Source organism: Nuphar pumila, chromosome 9 (assembly GCF_984573655.1).
Source record: "Nuphar pumila chromosome 9, dmNupPumi1.hap1.1, whole genome shotgun sequence".
NCBI classification, from domain to species: Eukaryota; Viridiplantae; Streptophyta; class Magnoliopsida; order Nymphaeales; family Nymphaeaceae; genus Nuphar; species Nuphar pumila.
Genome location: NC_143257.1, coordinates 118324866 through 118342431, shown reverse-complemented (window position 1 = coordinate 118342431; position 17566 = coordinate 118324866). Strand labels below are relative to the sequence as shown.

At 37.7% G+C, this 17566-nt stretch overlaps 1 protein-coding gene and 1 pseudogene across 2 annotated transcripts in view; one reads left to right on the top strand and one right to left on the bottom strand.

The window, feature by feature from the left end:
* Nucleotides 1-1599: 1599 nt before the first annotated feature.
* LOC149829046 (AT-rich interactive domain-containing protein 5-like) overlaps nt 1600-17566 on the bottom strand; it is a 47341-nt gene continuing 31374 nt past the window's right edge. Inside the window, exon 13 of the mRNA XM_090017877.1 lies at nt 1600-1730. The gene's annotated coding sequence lies outside the window, so the exon portion shown is untranslated. The remainder of the gene's footprint in view (nt 1731-17566) is intronic.
* On the top strand, nt 8240-9801 carry LOC149829047 (riboflavin synthase pseudogene; annotated as a pseudogene). The gene is made up of 2 exons (XR_016434381.1): nt 8240-9208; nt 9528-9801. The product of XR_016434381.1 is annotated as a riboflavin synthase pseudogene (transcript).

Below are 17566 nucleotides of genomic sequence, written 5' to 3'. Positions count from 1 at the left end.
ATGGTCTGGACGATACACATGATTCCGGTGATGCCATCTTTCATTGGAGCTTGGGACCCTATACCCCTTAGTGACTTACCTAGTCAGCACATTTCATGGAATGCACCATTGAATGCATACATTTTAAAACAGATTTTCCAAGTACTGTTTGTAGTGATATTGTTACGGTGGACATCTATCACCTCACAACACATTCTTCTTCGATTAACTACCTGAGATTGGTTGGGCATTTTCTTTGTTCAATTCTTTCTTTGTATTTATAGGTATCTTAGTAACAGTGGACGTTTGGAAAAGGTTATTGCTAGCAAACAGGCCTCCAAGTGATATAGGAAAATTGCAGCACAAAATCTACTAGCTGGTCTGAGAAATAACGGTCGTACTGATAAAAAAATAATCAAATACTGGCCCTGATCACATATTAGAAGTCACAGTTACCACACATCATAAGAAGTGGCACTTAACAGTAATTGCCCATCATATCCTAACGGACGGGAAAGACCCTGTTGTCTCATCAGCTGGAAAAGGTCATCCCATGGTGTCCTTTGTTACAAACTGTAACAAACAGATGACACAATATTAACAAGAAACAACGCAGTGCATTACAACACATTGTCCAGGAAAAACAGAATCTACTTGCAATTTGCAGATGTGAAATTTCACTTTTCCTAGACCAAGTGTTCTTCTGCAAACTGTTTTCAAAACCTCTAAACTGGTAGCAAGCTACTTCCAACGCTAGGCTATGGAATACTTGGGCACTGAGGTACAGCAGTGCCAATTTGTTTATTCCAATTCCTTATTTACAGAACAAGTTTCCATGATAGACAAAGGTGTCTTCATCAAAGGATTTCACAGAAAAGTTGAGAGCTGGAATTCCTTGCTGCTAGCTGTGATGCAGTAACTCCAATATTTACAGAATGAGCTTCCATGTTTCTCGAATTCTTTATTTGCCAAACAAAAAGAGAAGGAGAAATATTAAATTGTTGTGGTCTTTATAAAGAGAGAAATCAGTTCCTTTGAAAGGGCCACTTCCGAGGGAAAGTGCTTTCCCACGGGGGAAGGTATGAGCCCCATTTTGACAGGAAAGCTGTTTTTTTTATTTATTATGTGGGTCCCACCATTTATTTCCCTTAGACATGTTTGTTTCACCCTTTGTAGAGAGCCTCTTTCATAGGAAAGGGCATGAAACAAACGCCCAGTTGAGAAAGGAAGATACCTGTTGCTCAATATTAGCCTTGGATCTTGAACTTGAAGTAAGAAACAGCTGCTCAATCACTGGATGTGTTTAAATAGCAGACATGCCTAGGCCTAAAGTGTCAGTAGGAAAGCGACACCAACCAAGAACATGATGTCCCATCGGACTCGAAACCTACATATAAAAAAGTATATGTTTCTCATGGTATAGCTCCACCAAAATTGCAACAGAAAAAAACAGAATATATAGTGACCTATTTTGCTCAACATGCAGTTATAAGAAAAGTGGAAATGAGAATTGATACCACACTAGAAAAAAGGAGCATATGCAGTGACCTATGCAGCTCAACATACTATTTACATGGAAACAGGAAATGAGACTTGGTTTTGAATTCACAGAATAAAGAATTTTATAGACATTCATGCAGAATCAGGAAAATGATGCTCACAACCAGAAGGCCATCTCCATTCTCAGAATTTACTTCACAATCAGAAGCCTCTCAGTGTGCCAATGGAAACATCTCCAGCGCATCCAATACCTGCATAAAAGACGTGCATCAAGAATCAAGATGCATGTAAGAATTCAGGAACCCATAACTAATAACCATATGGAGTTATTCAAAATTAAGAGCACATAAAAGCAACAGGACTGAAAATGAGCAGGCAGCCAACAAGCTATAGCATCAAATTTATCCAAACAAAGGCTGCAGGGACACATCCAAGACAGAAATGCATGATAGCTAGAATTACCTAAATTTAAACAAGAATTTTGGGTTAAAAAAAAATCAAAATTTTGGCCTCTCATACTTCAAATCTCTTTTTAACTTGATTTGGCGAACAAATAAGATGCCTAATGAGTGAAGGAAGAGTACTTTGGTGCCTTTATATAAGAATAAGGGTGATATACAAGATTGCACAAACTATCGTGGTATAAAACTCATGAGTCATACTATGAAACTTTGGGAGAGGGTGATTGAGTCTAGGTTGAGGAAGGTTGTCATGATATCGGAGAATCAATTTGGTTTTATGCCTGGAAGATCAACTATGGAAGCTATACATCTTCTTAGACAACTTATTGAAAGATATAGAGAGAGGAACAAAGATTTGCATATGGTTTTTATTGATTTAGAGAAGGCATACGATAGAGTACCTAGGGACGTTCTCTGGTGGACAATGATGAAGAAAGGTGTTTCTCTCAAGTACATTAGTATAATTAAAGATATGTATGAAGGAGTAGTAACCAATGTCCGCACTTGTGGAGGGGTGACAACCAATTTTCCGATAACGGTTGGGTTACATCAAGGATCTGCTTTAAGCCCTTTCCTATTTGCGATAGTGATGGATGAGCTTACGAGATCAATTCAAGAAAATGTACCGTGGTGTATGTTGTTTGCTGATGATATTGTTTTGATTGATGAGTCTAGAGCTGGGGTTAATGCTAAGTTAGAATTATGGAGACAGACATTGGAAGCTAGAGGTTTTAAGTTGAGTAAGAGTAAGACTGAATATATGGAATGTCGGTTTAGTAAGCAACGAAGTAGTGATGGGAGTGTAGTGAAGCTTGGTGAGCAAGATATACCGGTGAATGATTATTTCAAATATTTGTGATCCATCATTCAAAAGTATGGAGAAATTGATGAAGATGTAAATCATAGGATAAAGGTTGGGTGGATGAAATGGAAAAGTGCTACTGGAGTGCTGTGCGATCGTAGAATGCCATTGCGGTTGAAGGGAAAGTTTTATAGGACGACTATTAGACCCGCTTTACTATATGGTACGGAATGTTGGGCTGCCAAGAGACATCATATTCAAAAAATGAGTGTAGCTGAGATGCGGATGCTTAGATAGATGTGTGGAAATACAATAAAAGATAAGATTCGGAACGAAGAGATACGTAAGAAGGTAGGTGTTGCACCCATTGAAAATAAGATGCGAGAGAATCGTTTACGGTGGTTTGGACATATTCGGCGAAGGCCTAATGATGCTTCAGTTAGAAGGTTGGAGAAATGGGAAAATATATTAGTTAAAAGAGGTCGGGGTAGGCCTAGGAAGACTTGGATGGAGATGATAGGAAAGGATATGAATGCTTTGAACCTCACCGAGGACATGGCGTTGGATAGAAATGATTGGAGGAAAAGGATTCATGTGGAAGACCCAAAATGAATTTCTTTTTTGGTTCATATCGTTGACCCCAATTGTTTTGGGATGAAGGCGTAGTTGTTGTTGTTGTTGTATACTTCAAATCTCTGCACCAACATTAAAGGCCAAGCATGCAGTCGCCAACATGCCACGGGCTTCAACTTCTTAAACTAGTAACAACCAACCACAAGTACAACAACTAAAAAATCAAACAAGAGAAGTACTACATACCATAAAATCAAGAAATACACAAAACAGGGAAATGTGCAGTTAAATGAAAATTTAAAAATATAACTATGATTTAGCTAACTTTTATAAATAATTACTGCATTCTTAGGTAGAGACAGAGAGAGAAAGGTGGAGGGCAATCAAATCTAACTCACATGTCGGCAAACAGTTAATTTTTTTTTTTTTAAAAGCCCAGTCCTAGCCCAGCCCTGATTCCATATGAAATAGATTTTTATCCATTTTTGTAGCCCAGCCCTGACTGCAGCAAATAGTTTGATCCGTCCATATGAATTAGATTTTTATTAATAATTATAGCCATTTTTTATTTTATCTCAAAAAAAAAATTCGGGGGCGCTGCCCCCGAACCCCCGACTACCACAAATTTTTTTTCTTTTGCTACGCCACTGCATGTTGGTAACACAGTCTCTCTCTCTCTCTTACACCATAGGATCCTCATTTGAGTAGCTTCCCTAATCTTTCTCCAGATCCCATGTAAACAGGTGGCATTTCTCCATATGGGTGTAGGGATGGCAGTGGACCGGGGGGAACGGGCCCCGCCCCGTTTGGATCGGGGATGGAGGACATGAAACGGGGATGAAGGTTAAAATCAAAACCTGTGCGGGGATAGAGGCGGGGATGGACTTACGCTTCCCCCCACCCTGCCCCGTCTCCAATCCTTCTAAGGATGGCAATGGACCGAGGGGAAACGGAGCCCGCCCCGCCTTGCCCCATTTGGACCGGGGATGGAAGACACAAAACGAGGATGGAGGTTAAAATCCAAACCCGTGCAGGGAGTCCGCATTTTGAGACGAGGTGGGGGTGGAGACCTTGTCCCCCGCCCCCACCCCGGTCCACTGCCATCCCTAGATGGGTGTACGTGGTGTCCATTTTGAGAAATGTTGAGATGGCTAGTCATCAACAGTAGAGCTGCATGTTAAGCATGAAGCACTGCAGCAAAAATAAGTGACTCCTTTTCAAAAAAACCCTGATATTGTCTTTTTTTTTTTAAAAGCCAACTGAGGTTAGGCAAACCTCTACGGGTTATACAACGGTACCATTGGGATTTGAACATGCAACTTCCCAACACAACGTGACCGGCACTAACTGCTCCTACCAAAGGTATTGATTATCATAACAACAATTTTCTCCCAAAATCTCTAAGTGTAAACATGTCAGCAAATTGCTGGTATGGTTCACTGACTAATTAAAATGTCATTGAGGACTTCTCTGTTGCAAGGGCAGCACATGGGGCTCATGTTTAGTTTTGAAGGCTGGAGTACCTTGCTAAGTACTGAGGCCTGATCACTAAATTTTCTCTCTTTAGTGATTAGGGTAACAGGCTCAAGTGCCTTCATGAGGATGTTGTTGAAATCCACCCATTTATAACATCATCTCCCCTCCCAACACCACTCCATATCAGTCTCCTCTCCCCAAAACAGGATTCCAATAGACCTAGACAACTGGGATTTCCTGAATCCCCTATCACCGCGCCCAACTAAGGCTCCCAAACAGAGCCTAAAGTTTGACTTGATTTCTGAAACATTTTCACTTTTTTTTTATAGACAAGCTGGGTTAGGCAGACCCCACCAGTTACACAACATACCATTGAGTTTTGAACTTGCAACTTACCAACACATGGTGACATGCACTAACAGCTCCTACCAAACAAGCGGAGCCCGCCCAGTTGTTAAACATTTGCACTTTAGTCATTGCTCATTCAGATAAAAAAGGTAGTAGCCCATCTGGGTAGGATCTGGGACACTCCTCATGGCATTATTATAGTTAAGTAGAGCTAGATTGGTGAAGTGATGTGAGTGTGAAGGGAGAAATCAGTGCTTAAGAAATGCTTAGATGTATAAAGTGTTTAGGAAGTATAAGGGAAGAGACAAGCATTTATAAAAAAATGAGTAAAAAGTGACAAAAAAACATAGTGAAAACTATATTGATTACTTGAAGGGAAAGCATTTGATACCCTCATGCAGAAAGAACCCCTTAATTGGAACACAAAGGGAGAGATTATTTTGACCAAATTGTAACTTTATATTCAATATGATCAAAATAGTAGGAATTGATCATTGGTTTGTAGTTTTTTTATGTAAAAATATAAGCTTTTAAGGATTGATTTTTTTAGCAGAGAAAGCTGGGGTTAGGCAGACCCCTATCAGTTATACAATTTGCAACGCCCTAACACAAGGTGACATGCACTAACTGCTTCTGTCAGACAAGCGGAGCCCCCATTGGTAAGGATTGGAAATTTTGTACGTGATTTTACAACCCTCAAAATATAATATGCATGTCGGAAAAACATGATCCAATGGCCAGTTTTTACTAAGCCAATCATGTAGATCACATTTAGTGGGTCAGCTGTGCAAAAATGTTTGAGAAAAAATAAAAAGTTGCAAATTTTTGCTAGGGGTTCCTTACCCACCAGGGTAGCAAACATTACCCTTACTTTTTTTTTGGATTTATAACCCGAAGAAACCGCACTCAGCACGAAGACTTGGTCGTACTAGCTCAGTCTGCCATACCTACGGTCATCGTACCGGCAGCATAAAACTCTGAGGCTAGGACCCCTGCTCCCGTTTCCTATGCTACACATAGGCTTGTGCAGAGGGTGACACCCATGGGAATCAAACCTTGACTGCATGTCTAGCATCCAAGGCCCCACCCCACTAAAAATGATTTTTAAGTAATTTAATCCAAATTATTTATTACATATGCAGATTTTGTAATTAAACAAATTTTAAAAAAGAAAGTATGTTTTTTTTATATGAGAAATTAAGTTATCTATAATCTAAACAAAAGTTCATTTTCATCTTAGGAGAAGTATGCTTTCCACTTTCATATTGAGATATTGAGATTGTTAGGTTTTCCTATCATAATCCAAGGTTGTGTTTGAATCCTAGTTATCCTCCAGCTTGTTTACTAAAAAACTTTGGGAATCATGAAAGAAGTGCTTAATTTCACGTTTTCAAGATGAGCTTATGGTGACTGGGATTTATTATCAAGGGTGTGCCTTGGATGTTGTTCATCATTTTTTTTTTAATAACCAGAGAAAATTGCCTCACTGACCAAGTTTATTGGTGTAAATCCTTAGGTTCCTCCTTCCTTACAAGAGAATATACCCAGCTTCAAGTTCACAGCAAAAGATGCACACTCGTGGGTTTTGAACTTGTGATCTCTCTTCAGCTTGGTGACATTCAGGAGTGGCCCATACTACATAGACAAAGAGAGAAAGAGAGAGATATTGATAAAGTCCACTAATGGGTTTTTTGTAGAAAAAAAGGTAAAATGTAATATGTAGTATAAGATCTACCATTTCATGACATAATAACAAAACAAAAATGGTTTCAAATTTATCAGTAAGTGATAATATTAATATAGAGATAAAAATTTAAAAGCAAAAATAAAATACAAAATAATGTATGAATTTATATATGTTCATCTTTCTATAAGATAATATTAATTTAATAATTCAATAATGAACTAAAATTAACTATTGTTTTTAGAATTAGGCAAACCATATATTTGCTTTAAACTTTCTTATTTCAGCATTTTATTGTAATAGGCAATGCTGTCAATATCGGTTTCAGACTTCATAGAAAAAAGATAACACTTTTTGATAGAATTTTATTGTATGATTAAAATGGTAGCATGCAATCAAATTTTTATATATGTTCTATTTATTTATATTTGTAAAATCTAGTTGTTTAAATCATGTGAAATTCACAAATTACCCTTGAGGGACTACCCTTGATGCAGCTCAAAGTTGGGTGTACTTCATGATGGCCAAGAAAAAACTCCCAAAGTTTTTACCAACCAAAGAAAGGTTTTGTTTTTATTACTTTAGTAACAACAACAACAACTACGCCTTCATCCCAGAACAATTGGGGTCGGCGATATGAACCAAAAAAGAAAATCATTCTGGGTCTTTCACATGAATCCTTCTCCTCCAAACATTTTTATCCAATGCCATGTCCTCGGTGAGGTTTAAAGCATTCATATCCTTTCCTATCACTTCTATCCATGTCTTCTTAGGCCTACCCCGACCTCTTTTAACTAATATATTTTTTCATTTCTCCATCCTTCTAACTGGAGCATCATTAGGCCTTCGTCGAATATGTCCAAACCACATTAAACGATTCTCTCTCATCTTATTTTCAATGGATGCAACGCCTACCTTCTTAGGTATCTCCTCGTTCTGAATCTTATCTTTTATTATATTTTCACGCATTCATCTCAGCATACGCATCTCAGCTACACTCATTTTTTGAATATGATGTCTCTTGGCAGGTCAACATTCCGTACCATATAGTAAAGCGGATAGTCGTCTTATGAAACTTTCCATCCAACCGCAATGACATTTTAGGATCACACAACACTCCAGTTGCACTTTTTATTACTTTAATAAAAAAAGAAAATTTTATTGATGTGAGATCTATAATTTTGACCGTTAATCAAAACCTTAAATCTGAGCTTGCATTCCTGAAGTTGACCATTATTATCTGAGAGGGTAATTTTCAAGAGATTGTCGAACACCGACTTTTTTAACAATATATCTAGGTTGAATAATATCCTCTTTGGTTGTCCTCTGCGATTTCGAATTTTTTAAGGTTTTGATCCTCCTCCCTTAGTACTCTTCTGCTGTGTTTAGTGGCACTGAAAGAGAGATTCACATAAGCATGAGAAACAGGGGAGAGAGAGAGAGAGAGAGAGAGAGAGAGAGAGAGAGTTCACATAAGCATGTGAAACAGGAGATAGAGGTGGGTAGAAAGTGCCCTCTTTCTCAAAGAAGAGGAATTTGAAACCTGCAAACGAAGGAACAATTTCAATTAGCCACTCCTCCTGTTCCATTACTTTATTCTTCCTTAGGAAAGAAAAAAAAAATGGCGACCCTCAATTCCTTTCTCACCATGCTTACCCCATTTGTGCCAAAGTTCATTGCCCATCCATCAATCCGCCTTCTCCCAACCTCAAGAATCAACATCAGACACAGAAGAGGCCACAGGATGACGGTGGTGAGGTGCCTGTTCACGGGCATCGTGGAGGAGATGGGGCGCGTTGAGGCGCTCGGGCCCTCGCAGTTGGGGGGATTCGACATGAGGATCGCGGCGGAGGTGGTGGTGGAGGACGCCAAGCTCGGCGACAGCATCGCCGTCAACGGCGCCTGCCTCACTGTCACAGCCTTCTCCCCCTCCGGATTCACCGTCGGCCTCTCGCCGGAGACGCTGCGCAGGACCTCCCTCGTCGAGCTCTCCCCCGGCTCGCCCGTCAACCTCGAGCGCGCCCTCCTCCCTTCCTCCAGGATGGGCGGCCATTTCGTCCAGGGCCACGTCGACGGCACCGGCGAGATCGCCGCCATGGAGGCCGAGGGGGACTCCCTGTGGGTGAAGGTGAGGGCGGGGCGCGACCTCCTGCGGTACATCGTTCCCAAGGGGTTTATCGCCATCGACGGGACGAGCTTGACGGTGGTGAAGGTGTTCGACGACGAGGAGTGCTTCAATTTCATGCTGGTCGCCTACACGCAGCAGAAGGTGGTGATTCCCCTGAAGCAGGTGGGGCAGAGGCTGAATTTGGAGGTCGACATTCTCGGCAAATACGTAGAGCGCCATCTGAACAATGGTGGGATCAGACATTCATCTTGATCAAGGTGATTTCTTTTTTTGCTCATTTTGAAGTTGAAGAGATGATAGAAGTTTTGCTTTCGATCCATACTTTTTTTGTTCGTCTATCGTGTAACATTTGGGAATTTGTTGATGAATCATGGGTTTAATGTATGCCTAGAGATTTTGATAATGTCCCCGATTTTATCAATAACTTTTAAGGGTTTCTCTTTCGATTCATGCTTCGATCCGTGGCATCATGTTGCAACTATTGGGATTTGTTGATGGCTGTGAGAATTTGTTTTGATTCATCAATGGTCTTATTGCTGATTCAATTCTTATTTGTGAATTGTAATGAATCTTCAGTGATACTCTGTTCGTGAGAACTGTATGTTGGTGTGCATTTGATAAAATCCTATTGTGGTTCAGCACACTGATGTGAAGTAGATTTTCATCGATCACTTTTGGAATTGCATGAGGATTTGGTAGTTATCAGAATCGCAGAAACTGCAGAGAAAGAAGTCCTGAAAGAGGTCTTGAAGGAGATTGCTTTGTGTTCTATTAATTACTTGTTCATTTCCATAAGGGCTTGTTCTGCTAACTGTTTGAAATTTTTATGATGAAAAGAGATCTCTTACCTGGATGCAGAGTCTTTGTAAATCTCTGCTTCAGTTTAATTATTTTGCCCCTTATGAATCGATTGCTAATTTCGAATGCTGAACTCAGTAGCTAGTTTCGATTGCTGAACTCAGTCCTGATAACTGTTCGATGCGACGCGACGTGGGTGTGGCACCTGGTGTGGTCAACCCGTCTCTGGGTGCCGTCAACGCACCTAGGGTCATATATATATATATATATATATATCCAACTTTTAGACTTAAACAATCACCCGATGAAATGGGCTTGAGGATTAGGGCAAAACAGTTTTGCCCTCTCTCTTTTGTCTCCCAACACTGCTGAGCTGCGACACCCCAACGTCGGCGACGCCTACCAGCTGCTACCGTCCGGCAAGCGCGACTTCCTCTCCATCTCCAAGGTACTCTCTCTCATTCTCTCTCTCTCAATCTCTCTCCACTCGTATCTCAATCTCTCGGCTACCTCTCTCTCTATTTTTTTCCCCATTTTCATACTTCATGCCTTTCTCTCTCTCAACTCAATCTCTTCCCCCCTTACTGTTTACCTCTCTCTCTCAATCTCGGCTAAAAAAGCCCATTTTTGAAAAAAAAAATTACCCATTTTAGGCAAAACTTGGCTCGTTTTCTTAAAAATCTATCTTTTAAGAGTTTTTATCCTAATCGTATGGCCCTTACGGTCAAATTTTTTTTTGCTGCTTTAAGCAACCATTTTGCAAAACATGCTGGCCGAACTGAGTTTTCACAAGCCCAGCCAAGCCAAACTCAGTTTTCACAAGCCCAACCATGCCGAACCGAGTTTTTCCTGTGATATATGGTTGCTTATAATGTGTATTATTTGTTGATGACTTGATGTTGGGTAATTTGATTGTTATTACTGATTTTGTTACTTAAAATTTGGTTTAATGCTCATATTTTTATTACTAACTTACTATTAGTCTATTATTGTATTGTTTTTGTTAAATACTTGGATATTTTTAACATTTGTTACTGTTACTAGTTAAAATTTTAATAACATTAGTCTACTGCCTAAAATTTGTTAAAATTTTATTACTAACTTACTAGTTAAATACTTAGATAGATTAAGTTGCATTAATGTTATTGTTATATATTTTTCTCGTACCTTTCAGTATTTATTTATACGTACGGTACTACTACTACTCTACTATTGTATATGTTATTGACCTTGTACTCAATATTTTTAATTTTGATTGTGTGCATAATTGATTTTAATATAACATTTTTTTTTGTTTTCAGGACAAAAATGATGAATAAAGGGAAAGGACTTTCATCATTATCATCCCCACATGTGAGTTTTGCTGCTAGTGTTGCTGGTAGTTGTAGTGGGAGTGTTGATTCAAGTTCTTTAGCTGCAATATGTGATGATGGGAGGTTGTTATGGGCACATGTAGATAAGCTTGCAAAAACTATATGAGGTGGTGAAAACAAGAGATTTTGATGCAAGCTCTGTGAAAAAGATTTTGTTGGGTCTTACATGAGAGTTAATGCTCATTTGTTGAAGATACCATGACATGACATTTAAGGATGCAGAAGAGTTGATGAGGCAATGCGAAGACAATACAAGAAAATAAAGATGAATATGAGAAGAGGAAGACAATGAGCGATTCTTGTGCAATTAGTATACCATTTTTAAGCCACCAAGACTATGCTAAAAAAAAGTGAATGTAGGAGGTAGAGGAAGAGGAACGATACAAGCATCATTAAATATATATGGAAAATAGGAGATTGATAGAAAAGTAGGGGCGTTTTTTTATTCTAGTTCACTCACATTTAATGCAGCTAGAAATCCTTATTGGAAGGATTTAATTACTTCTTTGACAAATTATAATTTGAGTAACTATGTACCTCCAAGCTCAGAAAAACTATGAACCACACTTCTTGCAGAAGAGAGGGCAAATGTTGAGAGATTGCTAGAAATTAAAAAAATATTTATGGGAACAAAATGAAGTTTTCATTGTTTCTGATGGGTGGACAGATATTCAAAGACGTCCACTAATTAATTTCATTGTTTCTTCGCTTAGTGACCCAGTATTCTTGAAAGCAGTTGATGCATTTGAGGAATATAAAAATGTTGAGTATTTGAAGAGCTTGTTTATAGAAGTAATAAAAGAAGTGGGTGATCAGAAAGTAGTGCAAATAATCACAGACAACACTTCAGTTTGTAAAAGTGCAGTATTGAGTTTGGAGAGTGAGTATCCTCATATTTTTTGGACTCTTTATGTAACACACAACTTGAATCTAGCCCTCAAGAGCACCTGCAACCCCAAAGAAGAAGAAAATTAAGCAGTATATGCTCTATGTTCATGAATTGAGGAATTGAAAAAAATGTCAAAATTTTTAGGAATTTTGTTGTTAACCACCATCATGCTAATGCTATATTTAATACGCATTTGACCTGAAATTGTTGAAGGTCGCTGAAACACGTTTTGCGTCCATCATTCTAATGGTGAAGATGATTAAGGAAGTGAAGAATGCTTTGGTTAACATGATGACTGATGAGAATTTGACATTCTATCATGTTGATGATGTTGTTAAGTCTCAATAAATTAATAAATTTATTGTTGATGATGAGTTTTGGGACATAGTTGTATACTTCCTTTAATTTACGCAACCTATTTGGAAAATGTTGAGAGAAGTTGATAAGGATGAGCCCATGCTTCATAAAGTTTATAAAATGTGGGATAATATGGTCGAAAAAATACAAGTTATAGTTTTCAAACATGAAAAAAATCTTGCATTGAATGATTTAAAATTTTTTAACCATATTCATTCAATTTTAATCAGAAAATGAGATAAGAGCAACACTCTTTTGTATTGCATGATACATTCTCTTAATCCAAAATATTATGCAAAAAAAAAATGGCAGGAATGTGGTATTGGTCATGTCCTTCTAAATTTAGACTTAGAGCTATCAAGGTATAAAAATATGTGTATGACAAGACTTTATCAAGAATCACATATTATAAATAAAGTCACACAAAAGTTTGAAAAATTTGCATCTTCGAGATTATATGAACAAACATTACTAGCGAGAAAGGAGGAGAATATAGATCCTATCACATGGTGGTCAACATTTGGATCAGAAACACCTCTTCTCTAACGTTTTACATTGAGATTGCTATCTCAGTCTGCTAGTTCATCCTGTTGTGAAAGAAATTAGAGCACATATTCTCAAATCCACAATATGAAGAGAAACAAACTCGCCAGCAAACGTGTATAGGATTTAGTATACGTTTATTCTAATCTTCGACTACTTTCGCGAACCAATGATGAATACAAATACTAATTGCTCTCTTAGTTATTTGACTATTTCTTAGTTTTTTTATTTAAATATACTTGTATTTAACATTTTCAAATTGGGTTTGTAATGCAGACAAGGATTATCCAAATTTAAAGATGTAAACTCAGAAGAGTGTGACTTAGATGGAGAACATTAATTCAACATTACAAACATGGATTTATCTGAGCCTAGTATTCCTTTTTATGATGCATTTGATGATGAAGCAAAAAATTATTAGGATCCATTATCTTATCGTCATATACATTGTGTAGGATATACTTTTGGTATATAATTATGCATTGTTTGCTTCTTTTGTTAGTATACTGTATAATTTACTTTTTTTTTGCTTTACTTATTTGATTGTTTCTATAATATATTTAGGTTGATTTAATTATGGTGTTAGTTTTTATGACGTAGAATAGAATTATAGATTGTTAATTTGATTTATTGCATGCATGATGATGAATTGATTTGATGATATTATGATAATTGTTTTTTATTTCATTAGTGTTACTATTGTTAACCGTTAAAACTTAAAAATTATATATATATATATATATATATATATATATATATATATATATATATATGACGTACCGTGCTGTGTCCTCCATGCCTTTCGCTGAGGGCAAAAAAATAACAAAAAAAAATTGGTCCTGACGTACCATGCTGTGTCCAGTACAAGTATCTCTGTCAACATGAAATGGATGCCTGGTTGCCGTGTCTATGTGACATAGGGTAATATGGTGCTTAGGTATAGTGCCACACAAGAAGGAACCACAAATTAAGAGAGAATATCAGATTAAGGGAAAGGAGAATATAGAATGACCCAATAAGATTCCTTAGATAACTTGCAACACAAGAAATAAAGCATAGAGAGAAGGGACTTTCAAAAACCCAACAAGAGAAAAAACAAGAGGAAGGACAATGAAAAGAAAGGAAGAAGAATTTGGGGAAGAAAGAATATTTGAAAAGGAAGACAAAAGAAAGAGAAGAGGAAGAATCAAGATCTTTGGACTTAGCTGAACAAAACAATCTTAATCCACGTGCTCTGATACCATGATAACTTTTGGTACCATTAACGATTACCCAAAGCAGTTGTGCAATGAAGAGAGAGAACAAGAAGTATAGAGGCTGCAATCCCACACGTCCCAAAGACAGGGCAACGTGTGCTCTTCTATTCCCTTTATAAAATTATAGATGACATATTACAATACTGCCCTCAAGAGTAAAATACAACACAATAAAACAATAAGAGAAAAAAAGACAAACAAATAAAGAATAAATCAAACAAAACATACAACTGGAATCAGGATCAGGATCCAGACCCGATCGAAAGTCACGTCTCAACATGCATAGTTTGTCATGCTTGGTTAGCATTTTAGACCTTGGAATAGTCTACTTTTCGCCATTGCTTGTAGCTTAAACAATAAGATTCACAAACTGAAATATCATTATCATATCGTTGTAAGTAATGACATTCATATGTGTTCTCATTTACCTATAATGTCTTGCTTCATCTCATTTTATGTGCTCACACGATTGTGGTTTCCCTTTTGATGCACATGGAGTGAACTAATAACTTGAATAAAGAAGATGAAGAGAAGAATCTCATGAAAAGTTGACACGTTGCTCCTGATAACCTCACAATGTTGGTGATGACATACTAGTTTTTTTTTTTTCAATTTATGTAAAAATTGAGCATAAAGGGTTCTACTAAAAAGTATGTTACATAGGAAAATATTACAAGTGTGCCATTCAATAAGGTAAAAAAGTAAAACTACATAAACAAAACAAATTCGAAATGGCCATTATGTGTTTGTCTAGTACTCTCAAGTTGTGCATGTTTAAACATCTAGAGCTTGTTTTTAAATGCTTAATGAATCTCTCTTTTGTTAACCCTTTTGTGATTTGAACTAATCCTTTACTTCATCCGTGATCTTTTGTCAAATAAATTCATATAATTGAGTTGGGTCAAGTAAGATAGTTGTATTGTTTAGAGTTGCATTATCTTACCCGAGGAATCTCCAGTTCGAATCCCATTAGGAACAACTTACTCAATATCAACCTTCTTGAATCTGAATCACCTACCCAAATTGCATTCAGATGCCTACTAATATGTTCACAGATTATATCTTATGATAAGTAATTCCATTAAACAAAATTTGCTTGTCATTATTCTCGTCGAGGATCTCATACTAAGATCAATTGGATGATACATGAACTAGCATGCTTGATTAGCTATGTGTGAAAATTGTTCTAGTTACTGTCAAAGCATCATAGGGTTCTAAATTTAAAATTTGAAATCTTTTGTTTTCACATAAGCTACTTTCTTAGTGGACTTGTGATTTTAAAAAATATTCTTGGTTAACATACTGACTACATATTTTGTGGTGGATTTGTGATTTGCAAAAATATTCTCGGTTAACATATTGACTAAATATTTTGTGGAGTCAACGAAATAGAGTTAATGCATCTATCTGTTTTAATATCAAAGAATTCAATTGAAATCAAATAGGTGCAGGCATCAAAATGAGTCTTCACAGAGCCTCCTTTTAGTAAACATGATTTAAACCTCTGGCGACCAATTCTTCTGCCTAGATGAACGAAGGCCCAGCCATATAGCGAATCTATAGCATACTTAACGATTCGAGACACTACCTCTAAAGTCTAGAGAAATTCATCCTATTTGAATTTTACTCAGAGAAACCGCCTCAGAATCAGAGACCTAGTCGCTTATGGTTGCTGTCCTGGCAGCGTAAAACTCCGAGAGCTTACCCCTTGCCTCCCAGGAGTCACCATGTTTTGGCTTGCGGCAGGGGCTGACGCCCATGGGATTTAAACCTGGACCGCCCACCTAGCATCCTAGGCCCCATCCCACTATGCCAAACCCCTTGGGGCTTCAACATCTGATTAGTTGAATATGGTATTGGCCACATCATATCCGAATCCAGACGGTTTACATCCCTTACCTCTAGAGGCCATGACAATAACCTGCGGATATTAAATGTGTCACAATTAGGGAAGGTGTATCTAAAACATACCAAATTAGTAAATTGGAAAACCTAGAAATGTTCAACCGTGAACCTAGGAAAGAATACGGATAGATCCACCATAGCAGCCAAACTCACCCTCTGCAATTCCTCAAAAAGTGTCTTCACTGGGGAAAATCTAATAACGAGGACTCTAATCATGATTAACCAAATTAGGTCAGCCTCAGCATGTGGATTCCTCAGCAAATCATGATTAATCAGTAAAATAAAAAAATCAAGATTAATTAGAACCAAGGATAGGTCGAATTCAGGGATTGAATTCAGGAATTGGGTCAAATCGAATTGGATGGCATCGAGTACCATGGAAATGGAAAGACTTCTCCCTACCCCTAAAACCAGGAACTTCCAAAGCCCCCTCTCCTGGTGGTCTTTATCAGCATGAGAATTCCTATCTCCCACCCTTTGGGGGCCACCTGATTTGGGTTGGATGATAAAGGAAAGGGGCATGGGGGGCAGAGGCGAAGGGTATTTAGGCACCCAGACACGGACAGACCTAAGTAGATGGATACATCCATGCAACAAACATAGTAGCCAAACTCACTCTCTTTTGAATTCCTCAAAAAGTGTCTTCTTCAGGGCAAATCTAATCACAAGAATGCTAATCATGATTAACCAAATTAGATCAGCCTCAGCATTTGGGCTCCTCAGCGCATCATGATTAATAAGTAAAATTAAAATAATCATGATTAATCAGCACAAAAAACGTTTTTCACATTTTAACACTAATCAAGCAAAAGCTAAAACTATAAATTCCAAATATTAAAAAAACTTAAAAGTTTTGCATTTTCTCATGAGAAATCTCTCACTTCACTTATTTGCTAACCCTGTATCTTGAAAGTCTGGAACTATCATCCATGTAACATAAGGATAATTTTCCAATGGTGGTGTCACATGCCTACAACTGAAACTGGAATTTCAGCTAGTCATGCTGCCACTTGTACAAAATCAGGTATCTTTGCCTTACCAAAGAAATTGCATGTTTGGGGAGAAAAGTTCCATAGCTTTTACATGTGCAGAATAGAGTTGTTTTTGGGTTTCAGCTTTTTCTTTTCAATGTGTCTGCGTCTAATCCTCATCTTTTTATTCTGTGAAGGGGTACTGTATTGAAACTGTGGATTTACAGTCCTTGTGCTTGGGCTTGTCTAAACTAAATTGCTGTGAGCTGTGGAAACCATCTGAAAATTGGTTCCAGAGAGCATTATATAAGAGTATTGACTTGAAAGAACAGAATGCTATAGATGCAAGTATACAACTGACATCAACATAATGAAATAATGCGAGACTGTTAGCAATATAAAGCTCTAGAAAGATGCAGAAGTCATGAGCAGAACAAGGGTTCCTATTTACCCAATTGATGACCAGCTGGTATGAATTCACATATGTCAAACAATTGACGACCATATCCAACTGAAGTAAAGA